The 18,524-nt window shown below is 44.9% G+C and overlaps 1 protein-coding gene across 8 annotated transcripts in view; it reads right to left on the reverse strand.

Moving 5' to 3' along the window:
- Positions 1–18,524, reverse strand: part of Ten-a (tenascin accessory) — a 482,645-nt gene that overhangs the window by 60,184 nt on the left and 403,937 nt on the right. The window lies entirely within an intron of this gene.

Consider the following 18,524-nt stretch of genomic DNA (forward strand, 5'->3'; position numbering starts at 1 on the left):
GATTACGGACACACGAGTGGGCTAGAATTTCGGCTTGAAATATGTACCGCGGCACGCAAACAACGACGAAACCGGCTTTTCCAGGGCCCGGCCCGGTACGAAATCTTAAACCTCACACCGAGCAGCAAGGGACGCGCCCTTGCGCATCGGCGTTCCTCATCATTGTTATATCTCCGAGGACATCGCCAGCCGTGAAAGGGGTCGTTTCAGGATTTTCGTTAAAATTACGGAGCACGCCTCTCCTTCTCCCTCGGCAAATTTCACCCTCGTTCTCTGCGCCGCTCCACTTTTCAGTTCCTCGTGCGTCATCGGCAGTTCGAAGAATTCAGCAGTAGGAGGAAATAGCTGGGGAAATACAGCGGAGGAACAGAGAAGAAAAATGGGGCGATGCTTATGCGAGGCCAATTAATTATCGAGCATCCTCTTCGCCTTCTCTATTTACCCTCGTTCCAGTATTCCTTCTCTCACGTTTTCCATCGTCTCTTTTTCTCTTTATCTCGAGATGTTATATATATATGTGGTATATACATATATATATATATATATACCACTTCGAAGGAAAATCGACATTCAAGGGATTTCCCACTTTCTTCGGATCTTATTTACGAGCGATGCCCCAGTCGCAGCTCTCGCGCGGAATTTCGTACGGTAAAAGAATCCGGCGACGCCCTCTTAATGATCGTATTATGCTCGTTCCACGGACTCACGTGAATCGTGCCGCATTTTGCATCCCCCGGAGCCGGAGTGCGCGTTCTCCCTTTTTTTTCCTCTCTCCCTCTCGGGAGAGAGAGAAAATTTTCTACCTGGCGGAAATTATACGCTCCGCGGCTACCTACGCCCGCCCGCATGCGATTAATTTATTTCTTCTTGCGCGCGCGAGCATTATCCCCACCAGAGGTCGTGTCCCGGTCATCGCTACTGGCTTTAGCAGTTGAATCCGGAAATATCCCTCCGGAGGGCACTATCGCGAGCGTTGACGCGAGCGCGAACCTCGGTGCACCGCGAACTTTTTGTTGTGCAAATATTATAGAGAGTGTTCCATTTTCCATTTCCCACACCTTTCCTCGACCACAGTAGATTCTTCCCCAACAAAAATACGGAGAATTATAGTTTTTGAAATATAAGCGGTCGACAATCAAGACCTTTTATAAAGATTGCAGGTGTGAGAGAAATTTTATTTGTTACCTTTTTAATATTTAAAAGATTTCAGAACTAATCGCAGAGATTTAAAACTAAATGAAGAAAAAAATGATTTTCTAGTTGGTCACAGAATCTATAAATAAAATGAAGAGTCGATGCCCTGCGTATGAAATCTCTTTGTCGACTGTTTTTTAATATATATGTATTTTAGATTAATGTTAATTTCATTTTTCGTGGAGTAATGAACGTATTTTTCGCAGAATAATGAACACATTTTTTGCTTTAAATTTTTGCATGGTATATACATAAGACATTTTACACTTGTAAAATTGCACAATGTCTGTTCTTTGCGTTAATATTGAATAACCTAGTAAAGTGAATTAATTTATGTTTTGTAGATTTTTCAGTGTACGAAAAGTATAACAGCAAGAAACATTAACAAATTAATTGATTTACCCTGCAAGTTTTCCGATAGTTTTTAATAGCATCCTAATCTAAGTTTGATCAAATTTTGTTCTGGTTAAGAATTATAATAATGTAGATTAATAATCTTTGATTATTTTTTAATGCATATAATGCGTGACAAATCTAATTTATTGTACATTCATCTGTTTCCTTGAAAATATTTGTCCAAGTAGCGACAATTGCGCGATGAGAGTTGCATGTGTGTTTGACTCCGCAAAGAAACCCGTAAGGACGCGTAATTGGCTTAATTTTTCTTGATCAATTTAATTGCGCTCCATGATCCAACAATGAAGCTTACTTTCGACTTGATTGATATGAAGGGTCCACGGTTTGTTCCCAGTTTTAACTCGAAGTTTGATTTCGAAATTACATTTCGTCGGACGAACAAAGTTTGACGTTTAATCTTTACTGAACCATTTCTGACGTTTAATCTCTAATGGGACATTCTGAAGTACAAAGAATATCTCGTAACTTTCAATACGAATTCTTTATGTGCCAGAACGGTTTCTACCACAAGAAAGATATTTTTCCGCTCTCTTACATCAAGTTTAATTTGGTTCGTCTTAATAATACCGAAAAATTTATATTTCTCAAATCGTAATATTAATATGATTAAATTTATAATAAGAACCCTGCATATTCTGCATGTAAAATTTAAATTCATGGAATAAGTATAATGTTTAAATTGATAATTGAGAGAATTAAAAGAATCAGAAAATTAAATAGGCAACAGTAAAGCGTGCTATTGATTGTGTTTTGAAGAAGAGGGAAAAATTACTTTCATAATCAAAACAATTTTCCCTCGTTTTACTTGTTTAAAATTTCTTAAGAAACATCAGCTGCGTTAAGGGACGAATGAGAGATCTCTGACGGTGCTCTAACAACATTGCGACAACCACATAAGCCGACGTAGTTTCAAGAGTCGTACAGAAATTACATCGCGTATGCAGAAGCACTTTCTAACAAGTTCTTCGCAATCCTCGTTAATGTCGCTGCACTTTTCACATTGGTTGCACTTGAGGCTTTGCCGGTGTACGAGAGTCATATTGTCGCGGCTATTTTGCACCCCCGATGCTGCTTTTCCACCGGCATTGTCCTTATTACGGCATCCGACGTGCGTACGGTTTTGCAGGACACTTCTATCTCCGTCCCATCTACATTATACAGCGCGCACCGATGATGCGAGCGGTGTCGCGAACTTGTAATGAATTTTCAATTGTGCTTTACGAGGCTGGCGGTACGACAGTTCACAGTGGCTATGCTACCGCGTATTGTTACCTGATTGACTTTATCGTGGCCGGCCAGATATGTTGTTAACTGCTACCACTTGCGTTCGAAACTGCGTTTATCTATAGGCGAATGAAGAATGTCTATTGTGCCGCACACATTGCAAAGTTTCGAATACTCTACAACTACGTAATGTTCCGCAGCTACAGGTTGCTATACTGAATTTCAAAAGCATCCTTTACTTTTCGAATTTTCAAATTAAATTAATTGGGAAGGAAGAATTGCAGTACGAACACGGTTTTGAATTGTTATCATAGATGAATCAGTATTTTTTGTTATGTTTTATACAATTGCAATTATTTATAGATTTCTTCATCAATTCTTTTTTGCAGTCCATTCTATTTCAATAAGCATTCTGATTGCACGCGATGCTTCCTCACAATATTTTTAGCATAAAGCGATAAAAGGACAAGCTGCACGGAATATACTGCGATTATACTAAGAATGACCATGCAGTTTTCTCGCGGTAGACGTATTTTCATCGATTTTCATGAAAGTGAAACAATATGTACTCTCGATCAAGCGTATCATCAAAGAAGCAGCACGTACATACACCCTCTGTGAACACGCGCATTCCCGTTCGACGTGCAGCTCGCCCCCTTGATATATGTTATAATATGAGATCACGTCCCACGCGTTGCCGGGTGTGTAAACACACACACGGGCCGATGTACGTGCTGGAAACATCTACGTACGTAACGATGGATATACAATCCGCAGAATTCGCGCTGCGTGAAATTAACTCCGCTGCTTTAAAACCGGAATACTCTGCCGAGGCAGCGTGGAATAAATGCGCGCGTACGTTTCCCTAGAAAAGCAGCGCGCTGCCAATTTCGTTTTTGCAAAACTGCGCGATGCGCTGTCTCGTACATGGAAAAACACCGATCTAACATTGTTACAGATGTACCGCGGGATCGCGCACATCCGCCGGGAATCGTAATTAATGCATCGTGTAAACGCGCTGCGCGAAATTTACTTAATCCTTCAATTCCGATCGGTGCTTTTCAAACTGCGTATATATTTCGAAAAATTCTCGTAATATCTTATAATATAACATAAAACTGTTCTGTAAAATGTGAAATAAGGAATATTACAACAAAATACTTATATTTTTCAATATAAATTTAAATAAAATTCTAAATTGCAGAGAATGTTAGGTTTTTTTACCTACTTCATGTTTAATATATATATATATATATATATATATATATATATATATATAAAATCGATACGATTAGATATTTAAATTTCATTCGGCGAAAAATTTATGTCCAGCAATATCAAAAAAGAACGGCTCGCAAGGGACCTATGGAATAAATCGACGTAGGTTCTATAGTCGCTTGCATCGCGCGGCTAACAAACCTTCAGGGAAAAACAAGGGGTTGAAAGAATAATCGATCGCACTTACGCACGGTGTGTATGCCCTCGGACAGTGCACTGACTTGTTAGCATTGACATAAGCAACAGTTCCCATCTTTCGCGTTAATGTAATCTTCAGATACAATAATTGCTATAAAAAAATATCGGCGTACAATAGCATAATATTATTCGAAGCCGCGCGTTTTGCATAAAATATGCTGTACTAATAAATTCCGAGAACAACTGGTAACCTTCCCAGTAAACCGAGTTTTAATACGGTAGCGTGTACCGCCAAGCGCGTCAGATTACCAGGCGGTTTCACAATTTATTATACATTTTTAATTATCTTAAACAAAAATTTTCATTACGTTAACTCTTTTTCCCGGCGGCTACGTGTTTATTCACAAAAATCCGTATAGCGTATTAGCGTTCGTATTTTTCTTTCAGCGCGCGCGTTCGCGAATCTTGTCGCAGCCGGCGTGTGCACATCACGTCGTTAATTAATTGTGCGGATCAAAAGAGCGAAAAATCGAAAGCGCGTCATTAAAGGTACGCGTGCCGCAATCTCGGGACGAGAATACAATCGGGCTGTATGACGATGTAGTTGCTCCGGAATTTCATCGCATATTTGGAATCCACAGACAATGCGCAGCTCATATTGGACTCGGGGACGAGACACGGATACGAAGCAGATACGACAGTTGGGCTACACAGGGGTTGTAAAGCGAGACTAAATGAAACGCAATACGCTCTCCCGCAAGAGAGTTTTATATAATTTATTTCATCACATTCCCCGTAATCCGCGGCAGTGCGAGACACAAAACACATATTTGTACAAATGCGAGGTAGCGACCGCCTATAATAACTAACAAAAGTTACCAGGCAGCCGGATATTTTATGTTCGCGTCAGAATTAAAATAATTTTACGGTGCTGACAAAGCTGCGTGATAAACGCGATTAATATCGCATTATCCAAGCATGCTCACATCAAAAGAATTTATGTTGAAGAATATATGATATCGGAAATCTTAATACGGTATAATAATCTGTTATTTAATGCAGTAATATCAGTATTATATTTCAAGCGTAACCTAATCTACTGGTGCTTTATGGAGCCGAATCAGAAATCATGTAGGGAACAGCACGTCTGTAGTACAGCGTGCGAAACGGCGGTTAAGGTGGAAAAGAACGATACTGTGTGCAAAGTGCGGGCAACAGTTGCGGGCTGTAAATGAACACGTCGGAGGCGGCGGCGATATTACGCAGATCGACTTAAGTCGTAACACGTTTCTCGCCGTCGTCCCCACTGCGGCGATTTCGAGATTGGCCCGCTACCGTAATCTCGCAGTTTATAGCGGGGTTAACGTTATTAACGTCTCGCGGGACGACGACACGATCCCGGGCGTCCGCAATCTGCGGATCCCTTTCAAGCGAATCGTGTAGCCGGAGCTTTTATCCGGCACTATGATCTACTTATTCTGTTTCATACATACTGGATAAACTCTACTGTTACTGGCTGCGCACCGCACAGTCGTTTATCACTACTCCGGACTTTCGTGCGCGCGCGCGCGCGCGTAGTTCTCGTGCGTTTCAGGCTACCGGGAATACCGAAAACGCTTAACACCGTAAAATACGGAAGCGGAGATTGCGTCTAAACATCGGTACACACAGATGCACGAAACATATCATGGACGTGTTTAATTACATGAGTGCCTGCCTTTAATGTAAGGAACATCTATCTTGTTTGAAGCCCGACTGCTTCGTTGATAGATTATATCACGTGCGAATGTTTGGATGCGGAAGATTGACTATTTATAAATTATTTCTTGAGCACTTGTCACAGAAGCACTCACGCATGCAATTTGCGGAATAAAACGGAAACTGTGCTTTCGTGCAACGTTTTCTAATGATATGTGTAAAGAGATTATCGATATAAATGCAATATAAATATATAATATTATTGTTTATCCGTAAAACTCTTGTTAAAATATTGGTATAATTATAAAATTAGAAGAGAACGTTTTTAATCATCTTTTACCTATTAAGAATTATTATCAATATGAAATCATTATCAATAAAAACCGTAACGCTTAATAGTTTGTGAGTTTTCATGAAATAATACGCCAACTTGACATACACCTTTCTAACCGTCCATCACGCGCGTGCCTTTCAAACGAAATCTAATGTATACGGCACATTATCCATTTATTACGCGGTATGAAGTTATATATTATTTATGTTCACGATACCGTCGAGTTATATTACTTCCCTTGGAATTTTCGCGACGCTGAAATTGGCTGCGCGTCGTTATTTTTTAGTCTACGATAGAACATCATTAGAATTGTTTCTTATTACATCAATTCCATAGCATATCGTGAAACGTGCATGAATCGCTTATTATATATTCATTTCAGCCTCAATCGCGTGAGATTATTACCGCAGTTTAGATTTGCATTCAAATAATAGTCTACTTTGTATAAATCTTGATTAAAAGCTTTCGCGCATAGAACAAACGTCTTTGAAGCGATTTCGCGTCGCAAGTAATTTCAACATACGCTTGTAATTAATATTACAAATGTATCATCGCGGGCGCACAAGTGGTGGTCGCACAGATCAAACCAGCTGTGCCAGCGCGTTTTCTTTGAGTTTTCACGGTCGGCCCGGTTTGAACTATCGGGCGACAATCTCGCGGTTTACGACGGGCTAACGTCATTAACGTCCCGCGGAGTGACTCCTGAGGCGACCGACCGCAGACCCTTTCATCTAAAATTCTAGCCACCGACGTTTATCCAGTGCATTATCTATTTATACCGACGCGCGCGCCCACGATTCCCCCTCCTTGTCCCGCCGTCCTCGTCGTCGTTGCCGTCGCGACGACGATGAGAGCGTATCTCAGAGGCGCATCCGCGCGGCAGCGGGAAATTTTCGAGCCGCGTTTCCTGTCATTGGGAAACGTCGTGCCGGCGAAAGGCTTGCATTAATCATGAAGCTCGAATCCGCGGGATCCGGACGCTGCGCGGCGCGTCGAGCACGTCCGGAAAGCGATTCCCAGTTGTTTATTATCCTCCATAACGAGAAACGTCCGGGAGTCTTCCGCGGGCAAATTTTCGATATGGCCGCAACAAAGCGATATCGCTCTATGGCTAACGCTAGATATATTTTGAGGGACTTTGAAATATTCAGCTGCACGAAGTGTGGATATACATAGAATGATATACATAGAGTATCACAGAGAATCTCTGATCTCTCAAGCTTAAAGATTCTTTGATTAATTTGAAGTGGGCTGTTCTTTGACGACATCAAGCCATTTAATAAAATATTATATTATATTTAGAATATAATAAATATATCTAAGTATTCGCACACCGTGAAATCATACGCTTATCGATGCGACTGCGACTCCAATGCCCTTAAATATTCTCGCCGTCACCGTCGTTATTCCTGATTCATCGTTTATTGGACGATCGGCGTTAAAATTCCGGTTCCCGCGTTCGAGTTTTATGCGTCCGCAATGCCGCTCCGTGAAAATTGATCGCGGTTACATGCAAGATTTATCAAGCGTCGCAAGAAGTTGTACGTACTATATACGCACGGTCAAGAGTTTCCGGTGGAGATGCAAGCGCGAATCAGTTCGGAATCGCGAAAGTTTGCGAAGCCGCAATTAGATGAAGAGCTCGTCTCGTTTACGCCGCCTTGTCCGTTGCGCGATTCCTTCCTGCGCGTACGCGTCCGTCGCTCTTTTCGCTCTCTGCCGTCTGTACCTTCAACCCCCGCGACCGATATTGATCCGCCGACGTGGCGGTGCCGCTTCGGTTATTACTTTGTGTCCCGTGTAGAGGGACACACGACGTGGCGCACACGTGGCGTCCGAAACGTAATACGATACGCGGTCATACGTGTCTTGTAACATGTAATCCGCAAATAATAAGCAATTTTCCTTCAAAGCTCTTATGATAAAGTTTAACCTTCGCGGAATACATACAGATTCCTGGATAATATCTCGCGTAAATTGCAAGTGTCTCAAAATATCCGCTATATAGACAAAATCATTATTCTATTCATTATTTGCCTTTTAGTAAAAAGTTGAACGGCGCGTCAAAATGTGAAACGTCTCCTGGGAAGTGCGTTCAAGGAAAGTGGTAATTTAGATTTGCCGATATGCACTGGAAAACATTAGCATAAGTGCAAAGTACTTTGGACTATAAGTAACTTCGTATAACGACTGCGTGTCATGACTGTATAAAACGCGGCAGCTAACCAGCACGGGACGAGTATCAGATGTTGCATCGTCGTCAGTACTTTTTAATGGCAGTCTTTCTTGTAAAGTTCGATGAGTCGCCGCAGTTGGTCGGAAGTTGTGAGAAATGCGTATATAATGTGCTATACATTAATAAATAATGTATAATGTACATTGTATGTTGATAACGCTCGCTAAAACTCAATCAGTCTGGAGTGAAAAGACACGTCGCAACCCGGCACGCCGTCGGAAGTGCACGACATCATTTCTTTGCTCCGTTTTATTAACTTAATGACCGCGTATTTTCCAAGTTCCACGGAAACGGCACTTCGTCGAGTCTTCCATTTCGGAAAGAGCGCGGCGAGCTTCGATTCAATTTCAGCGTTCCAGACGGGCGGAGGATTCGGCACGGAGACAGACGGGGAGAGAAAGAGAGAGAGAGAGGGATTTAGTGGAAGGGAACGAAATGTAAGAGGTTAATTGGAACAGATAACTGCGTCTGCGTGTGTCGATGTGCTTCTCCACCACTCCTCCCCGCCGCCGCTGCATCCCTTCAGCACCACCGTTTCCCTTTCTCCCTTTCACCAACCCTCGGTCACATTTTATCCGACTCTTCGTTTCTTTTTCATCTCCTGTCGTGCAGTCCGCCCTAACCGAATCCCGCTGTTACTTCTTTACGTGCGCCGTAAGCGCTTTCTCTCGGTCGCATAGTCGCATGGCGGCTGCCCGTCATTAACGGTTAACGGCCATCGTGAGGTCATACCGGCGTCTAGTGCGGAGCACTTATTTACATTAGAACGCATAATGCCAAAGTATACATGAGCGCCGGAGGCCGAGGTAAAGATAGAGATTCCTAGAAGGATAGAAAGAGAGCTCGAGGAAAGCGCCGGTGAGAGGAGAGATGCCGACGAGCGACCGCTATGAAAGGAACGCCATAGAGAAAACACGCGAACTATTCGGGGTCTGTATACAATTTCTTTTAATGTAATTCAATTATTGTTTTCTGCATTGCTACTTGTGGTTTTTAATCTTGGTAAGCCGTTGCAGCTGCGTAAAAAAAATTAAAACGAGAGAAAAAAAAAACACACAATTGTTTATTGTTATTTAAAACGGAAATAATCAGAGCAACAAAAAGAATCGCGTCGTTCAGACTTCAAGGCTCGACAGCCGCAGAGAGAAATAACGAAAGGCGCGCGGACATCCGTTGAGTTAGTGCGCGCCGCATCGTCGGTATTTACATCGCCGCCGACTCGCCGCGCGTTACGAGGCGATGAATTACTTATAACCATCCCGATCTCGCCGCGCGCCCACGTGCACATCTCTTCGTGCTCTTTTATCCTCTTGGTCCAGCTACCACATTTCTGCGCGTGTTTGTGTCGCGGCATATAAATATCGCACATTTATAAACAGTCGGTGACAGTTAGTCATCGTGAGATCACTAGACTTGCGTACGCCAGTTTCTCCTTCATGTTTCCGCGCTCAATGATTAAAATGGCTAGACTTTTTAATTGCTGTAATAAAATGCTAGTTTTTTCTCGCGTCAAAAAATTTTTAAAAAAACAAATTAGGGCGATAAAATATTTTTACAAAGTTAGAATTTTTAAATTTTCTCAAATTAAGAATTTATTTTATACGGAAAAAATTGCCTCTTTGTTTTTTATTAGTAAAAATTAATTTTGCTAAATTTACGATAAAATGTAATTATTAAAAATTTTGAACACATTTAGAAGCGACATATACTATTTAGAATTAGATCGAAACTGATCATCTTATCAATTGAGCTTAATTTACAGACCCTTGCACTCGACGATGTATTCAACGTTTGATGTTTTCGATTCTATACGATGATGGATTATATATGGACGGGATAGCGTGACGAGAAAGATGGTCACAGTTGGCTCGCGAGATTGTCACAAAGTATACTCTATCATTACACAAAGAAGTTCATAGGCTACGTAGCGATCAGCAAGTTCTCGCAGAACTTTCTTGTCACGTTTACGGTCTATAATATTCATCTAAGGTATAGTTCTGAGTTTTTTTTCTATTTTGTAGGCAACCAATGGAAACTTTTTGATAAAACTCGCGTGATGCGAGTTAATTTAAACTACCGTCCATTAAATATTTAGGAAACAATAGTTCTCAGAGTTCGTCGAATCATCAATAACTCATACGACTAGTAATCTTTTAAATATTAATATATTTTATTTGAGATTTATTCTTGAACCGCTATAAAAAGAAAGAAAGAAATTGCAACTTCAGAATTATTTTGACATAGAAATTTGAACTAATAAATGCCTGTAGAAAGAAAATGATAATTAAATCTGTCGACATTTTTCAACAAAGAAAATTTTGATCGCGTTTCACATTCTTCATTGGTGGATAAGATTGCCGAGCGACTGGTCGTTGACTCAATGACTGTACAAAAGGCTTTTTGTGAAGATCTAAAGACACGAGGCGAGCGGAATAGCGAATGAGAAAGTGGGACGGTACGATTGCAGTAATCAAAGGTCAAATGTTATATCTGCAGTCCTTCAGTTGATACGAATCCTCGACGAGGAAAGGACGATTGTCGGAGAAACGTAATCTCGCAGAAAAATATGTCGACCGGAATGTTCAGAATAGAAGCGCTCGGCTCGTACAAACGTCAGATTGAACGGCCGGAGACGACTTAATCGGATTTCTGCATATTTACGAAACATCAAACGTTAAACAGCACTATTCAGCGCCAATCGTCTTTACTTTTCATTTGACAGTCTTCCGGCAAATCCCTATCTGTGACGTTCATTGAGGGAGCTCGCGCGCCAGTTTGTATGTTCGACCGCCTAACGAGCGGAGTTTACGGCGAAGTCCCCAGCGGGGCGCAGACATTGCCGATAATAAAGGAGATTGGCTCTAAATTACGAAGTCCGTTGCAGACGGCCCCGCGTTAAATGCCTCTCAGAGACAGAACAGAACAGTCGTCTAATCGGTTCTATAGTCGACGGGCGGTCCGCCTCTGTATTCCCCGTTCGCGTCCGCGAGAGATTCCGTTTCCGTCTTCGCCACGTCTTGCAAGTGCCGACTTTCCGAGAGCAACGAATAGAGTCCACAGGCGTAGCTACGGAGGTTGACGATTTAACAGAAGCCGAGGTGCGAGGAGCTCGCGTGGAAAAGAGGAGGTGCTCCTCGCTACGTCAATGAACGGAGAGAAGAGGGCGAAAACGAGCGAGAGAGAATATACTCGTTTAGCCCCCGGGGTTGTTCCGCGCTCATCCTTGGACGACTAATTAAAAGAAAGTTAATCCGAGTCGCGCAAACGCGGCGGCGCGCTCGTTGCGTAAACAGATGAGGAATCCGATGGCGCGAAATTGGAGAGAGGGCGGATGACGCGGCGGGAATGCGCGTATATGTGTGTACGTGTAGGAGGCGACGAGTAATTTAACGCCCGACGAGATTTATTAAAATTCGTTTCGGGTAGCCATGCGGGCGCGGTGCGTCGCACGTATGGTCGGTCAGTCACCGGACTAAATGGTTCTTTGTGTGTCAGCGGGCGCGAGTCTGTTGCCAACCCGCTGATAAAGTTCGTAACCCATTATCGACATTAACGCAATGCTGCACTTTCGAAAATATAGCACACAATGGAGATTATCTACCGACACTCGCGAGCACGCGTGCGCTCGCGCGCGCTCGGGGGACCGAGGGCTTTGTACTGATGTAGCGCACGAGCGAGGAAAATTAATTAATTAATTCTCCGAGGACGTCGAAGCTGACGCAAGACCGATAAGAAAGCTGATAGAATAATGTAGCATCTCGCTGTTTAATACGCCGGCGTAATTAATTTGCTTTAAAGAGTCGCTCGTCTTTGTGCCGCTACAAAAGATATTAGAGCTTCGGCCGGGCGAGAAAAAATCGTAGGAAAGACGTAAAGATTTGCGATCCCTAAGTGGCGAACAGTTTTTAAATAATACAGAAAATGTGGCATGCGCGCGATGCATCATGGCACGATGGATGTGACGTAACGATAAGTCGGGATAACAAAAAGGTCAGAACAGCGTATGTAGCGCAATTATATTCGTGGAGACAATGACGTCAAATAGAAAATATGAGTAAAATTTGTGAATTTCTTTCAACGAGAGAAACATGTAAATATCCTCTGAATTAATGAATAATCGTCTTTCTGTAACTAGCTTACAGTTGAAGTTTTACACAGTCCCTTATAAGCAATAATCTCAACATTATGAAATTTACATTAAAATGAAGTACGTGTGCGAGAAAATTTCAACAAACATTTGTAAAATTGTGAAAAGTAAAAAAGGCATTCTCTTTTCAGTAAAAACGAGAACGTCATTTAAAACGGCGACGTTAAATTTTAAATTTGGCTAATATAAAAATCAGAAAGCATTTTTAATTTAGAAACAGCGATGAAAGCAACGCGTTACTGCCCCAGAATCTAGAAAACAAAGTTACGTTTCGCAGAAATTATGCATTTCCTTTAAAATGTAGTACCTTTTGCAATAAAAATAACAACGGCATTAAATATTCAGCAATCAGTATTACGAGATATTTGCATCTCGCGTATATAGCGCGCCGGAATATTTCCCATATATCTCGACCCCCGTCCTTTTCCTATTAGAAAAATATTAGGTGCGAATCGTTCGAGCGAAGTAAGTGCGAAGAAGCGGATCAAGGGACGACTAAAACCCCAAGTCACCCGAACAGCGCTGGCTATTACTCGCCTCGAGGGTGGCGAGGATGAAAAATGCGCGGCGGTCAGCGGCGGAAGCCGAAACCTTCGTACGAAGGTAAAACGCACGCGTCGGGATCGCTACAGGAGGGTAACCGAAGGAGAATGGGAAACAGAAGACAAGATAGGGATAGATAGAAAGAGAAAGAGGGAGAAAGAGAGAGAGAGAGAGACGGGGATAACACGCATGCGTCGATAAGTACAGGATACGGAGTGGTTTAAGAGCAGTAGTAAAAGCGCGGCGAGATATCCGAGCGAGCGGAGGCACCGAAATGTTGAGACGATCCAGCCCGAGGTGAGCTTACACAAAGGATGAAGAGAGAGGAAGAGAGATGGCGGCGAAGTGGATGAGGCAAACGCAGGAGGTGGGAATACGGAAGAAGGAGAGAAACGGAGGCGATGGAGACGGCGAGTTCGGGGATGGAAAGAGGACGAAGTGACGGCGAGGGGGGAGGAGGGGGGGGGGGGGGGAGAGGGAAGAAAGGGTGGATGAGGAGGGGCGATTGAGCGTGGTTGTAGGCGAAAGATACGAGGCGGAAGCTACGAACGCTCGGTCTGGGAGTAGATTTTACGAAAGCCAAGGCAGTCGCGGGGTAGCGCGGCGGTGGCGGCGGCGAGCGCGCACGATGCGCTACACGAACTGATGTCCCTTGAGGTCAGCCTAGCGTGACTACCTATCAATTGCCGAGACTGCGTCTGGGCCGCTTAAGTGACGCGGCGGTGTGTATGTACACTCGCTTGAATATTCCGGAGGTACTCCCGACGTCGGGAGAGAGATTTGCCGCAAATGCGTCCGGGTAGTAATAGCGTAGCTACGTGCGTCTTATCTGCGCAGTTTTTGGAACTTTTATCCCGCAGTATTTTTGCGATCTCATAAAACTGCGAGCTGTTTCGAAAATTGTCGCTTGACACGCGTAAAATATTCGCGATAACGCGAGCGCGCGGGATTATTTGCGAATCAAGAACTTTATCATTATACCATCGTGCGTTCGATTGCATTCTGCATTCGCCCCCCCCCCCCCCCCGCGAGCGTCAAACGGTTTGCATAGCAGAAATTTCAATAAACGCGCGCGATAAATTGCAACACGGTGGAAAAGCTGGAATCGCAGATACCGCGTCAGTTTTCCGATCGAAGCGTTGATCGATGCTCTTACGTTCCCGCACAATCATCGCGTGTCCCCTTCTCGCTGCCGGAAATCGATCCCCATTGCTGCCGTGTGCATCATCAAGAGCAGCGGCATAATAAAGCGTCCTGTTCCCCCCTCGAGTCGTTACACGGTTAATTCCGCCCCGTCTTAACGGGCTTGTACCAGGAAACGGGACCTATCCTGGAAGGCGGTCGTTCGCAACGCTTTTCCGGAATCACCGTCTCTCATCTCCTGCGCGTTCAGGGGCTTCTCCCACCCGTCGGGGCAGGTAAATAAATGCGAGCGTGGGAGGAGGGGAAGTTGTTTACACGTTCTCGGCTCCCGCGATGCGTCCCCAGCTGAAGACACTCCTTTTCTTACTAACTTCCCCGGCATAACGCGCGATAACGTATCTCGGATCTACGAGCGTGCGCGCGCGGTTTGTTTTCGCACATTCGCCCGGCAATTGAGCGGGGGCTGTTTCCTCCCCCCCCCCCCGTGCGATGAGTGACAGTGTGTTTTCGTCGCACGCGAAACGGCCCTGCTAATAACCGTATCGTAGTGAGTTGATCTTGCTAATTAATGGTGACATGGAACATTACGTTCGCACGTCGGACTTTCGAGCGAGCGGAGTCGAGAGCCGGGTCGATCGTTAGTAGCTTCGAGTCCAGTGGGAATTTCAGTTGCCATGGTTCTTTTTGTTTACGACGTCAGCACCGCGAGAGGGATGGAAGTGGTTGCACTTGCACCCCTTGAGTATACCGCGCGGGAAGTTCCATTAGAAGACTGTGTTTTTTAGGTCAAGTGAAATTCCGAGGACGACTTGACTCTAATATTGAATATATGAGTTTTATAATGAACTCGTTGGAGTAAGCATAAAAAAGTTCCGAACTTTCAGTTCAGACTTCTTCGAGTCTTCTTTTTTTTGCAAAAGCTAAGAAAATATCTTGTCGGCGTCGGTAGTCTATTCTTGATATTTGATGACTCGCAGATCTATAACCTGAGGAAATAATTGCACGAAAAAGTATCCGCTTCCGGGAGATAAAAATAAGCTCATTCAGCGGAGTATGATTTATACTTGTGTCTGAGAAAGCGGTATCCGGTATCTATATATGTACACGTCTCGACGTGTAATTGTATAGTAATATAATAGATAGGTATTATGATTGACAACACATTAGTTTCCCCATCCTCTCCCAGGCATTGTGAAAACCGCGGAGAAAAAAGCCGCACGCGTCGATTAATCGCTGCGTTCTCGCATGTCGACGATTCTAAGCAGTGGGCCCGGCTAGAATACGATTTGTCACGCCAATATATCGAACGTGCTCGCTACGCGCCGCGCGAAGAGAAATATCATCGGTGTACCAATATCCCGGTAAGTGGAATATTCCGGTGGGAAGAGAAGTCGTACCATCGCTCATCCAGTGTGGCGTAACATAGAATGTAAAACCCTTATCTCCACCGAGAGAATTCTCCGCGCACTTTTCTCTCTTTCTCTCTTCTCTCTCTTACGCTTTTTTTCTTCTCTCTCTCTCTTTTGCGCGAGAAGTATCTATCACCCCCTCGCGGCCCTCTCGGCACCATAGTCCCACCCTCCTCATATCGCGAAAAACCGCTGCGTCTCCAGCGTTACGTTACAGTCGGCTAATATCGAACGATGGAAATCGCTCGCCCGCCTCTCTAAGATCTCTCCCCGCGACGTTCTCTCTCGGTGTCTCCGCTCGCATTTCACCGACGCGGAAGCAGTTTAGGATATTATGGAAATACGATTTCCATTCTTCATACCGCCTACCCGTACAACGGAAGTTCGCTCTGCCTCTCGCCCCTTCCCCCCCCTCTGTCGTTTAACCGGCGGCGTTCTGTCGCGTTGCATCCAATGGGCTCTGATTCCGCGCGAATACGCATCGAGATTACGGAACGAATGACAAACGAGGTAATGGTGCCGTTGCGTATTGTGCGACGGTGTGTATAAAGCGGAATCTCAGCGCTGGAGAGGCATCGAGGAGCGGTGAAAAAGACGAGCGACGACGGCGGTCGAAGTATGCCGAGGGAAAACCAGGGCACGGACAGTCGAGAGAGATGTAGTGGCGCTCGCGGAAGAGATAAAAGATAGACAGCGACCGCGCGGAGGAGGCGAAAAAGCGACTGCCGAACAGAGGGGATGGGAAAAAAGAATGCAATAACGGCGAACGGAACGAGAAAGAACAAAGTCGCGGCAAAAGCGCCAAAGCGCAGCGATGAGAGAGGACGGAAGTGAGAAAGAGAAAGGGAGAGGGGGAGGGGGGATGGGTCGCGTAGGTGCGGCTATAGCGGGTAGTTGTTGGTAGGACAGGGTGATGCATGGCTATGGGGTCGCCTGCTTCACCGCGAAATGTCGGCGCCGTGCAGCCGCCCCGCGCCGCTCGCCTTTTACATACTCGACGTAGCCCTCTCCGGTCCTTCTCCCCCCCACCCCGCCTACGGTCGCTTTCTCGTCCTCTACGGCCCTCCTTTCCGCGTTCTACGCTCCTTCGCCACCCTCGCCGCGGCTTCCTCTCCTCGGTATCACTTTGTTTGCCTTTCCCGCGGCGGGCCGTCGCACCGTCGTGCGCTGCCTTTACTCGCGTATACTCTTCTCGCCCCGTGCGTGCATATATCGATCGCATACTCGCCCTCTCTCTCTCTCTCTCTCTCGCATACCGCTCGCTCTCCGCGATGCACATACCGCGCGCTGCATCTCGGATCTCTCGCGCGCGCAAGCGACGACGGCGGAATCCGTCGGATTACATCGTGTTTTCTACGAAACCGCGGCGAACCGCGCACGCTAAACGTTAACACGCGCGGATTTCCGGGCTGCTTTGATTGCGCTCCGGGCACGGTGGATTGCGGCATGCGTGGATTTCCCGCTGCTAGACGTCGCTATCTACCGCCTGTTTGCTTTGTGTCGCTCGCGGTTACGAAGACAGACATCTCTGCTTTCTCCACCTGGCATATTTTGCGCGCTCATCAAGGTACGGTGAAAGGAATCCCCGAAGACGTTCTCAGAGACATTATATGACGCGAACGCGTGCTGCTACATCGCAGCGGTTGCACCGCGCACTCGGTCCATTCTGCGTTAATTTTAATTACGGAACGTCGCGTGAATTTATGCGCCACTTTGCATACTTCACGCGGGCATTACCGTAGAATTCGGTGGAGGTCTTTGCTCCGGGACGTGCTCGGCGCAACGAATGCACGCGGTGATGCGCGCGGTCGACGACATATTTTACTCGCGCTCGTTATCGCGTGGCGAACAGGTTGTTGTGCGCTCCGAAACGATGCGACGCGTCAGAGCCTGGGCTCTTCAAGGAGCTCGGCTTCTGAATATTTCGAGGGAACAGCGCGAATATTCTCCTCTCATTTTCCTCGCTTCGAGCCACGGCGTTGGTGCTCGCTCCGTCTTCGGTACACCTTTCGGTCGTTCAGTATCGATCGCCGTGCACGAAGCGCAGTCTAAAACGAAGGCGCGGGCTTTCCGCTTCATGTTCATCCACGATACACGGAGAACGGCAAAGATTGCGCTCGGCGTTCTGTGTTTCGCGCTATGACGAGGCGCGCAAATCTCAGTTCAACAGTTTAAAACGCGTGACGTTAAGGAAAAAAAAAAAAAAAAACAAAGATAGGGGAGAACGTAAAACTTGACATGTCGAATACATGCCGTGGACCAATATAGCTCGCAGCGCACTCGAAATATAGTGAGTTTCGACAAATTCACGCTCGAGGGATAGAGTTAATGACGGGTCGTTTCAACGCGTACAGTGATATCGATCGACATTCAGTGGCACGTAGTTTCGAATTAAAACGGCAAGTTTGAATAAATACAAATCGCGCAATTGGATCGATTTAATTTCATCATTTCTGCATTTTATAGAAGCGTCAGAATGAGTGACACTTTGAAAAAATTTCAAAATAAATTGGTAATAAATTTCAGCGTGATGTTGGAACAGAACACTTTGCAAGAACTTTGAATATTTTTTCCAATTTTCCGTAGAAAAAAAAAAAAAAATTATAAAATGCGAGTCAATTTATCTTAAGATTTCTGACAATTGAGTTTAGAAGAAGAAATTGGCGAGAGGCTGATTTATAATAGCATTTAAGTCACGATTTGTGACAGCTTCTCCACTCATTGCGAAACTATTCGCAACTGCTTGTTCATATCCCGCCGAGT

Source organism: Linepithema humile, chromosome 7 (assembly GCF_040581485.1).
Source record: "Linepithema humile isolate Giens D197 chromosome 7, Lhum_UNIL_v1.0, whole genome shotgun sequence".
Classification (NCBI taxonomy): Eukaryota; Metazoa; Arthropoda; class Insecta; order Hymenoptera; family Formicidae; genus Linepithema; species Linepithema humile.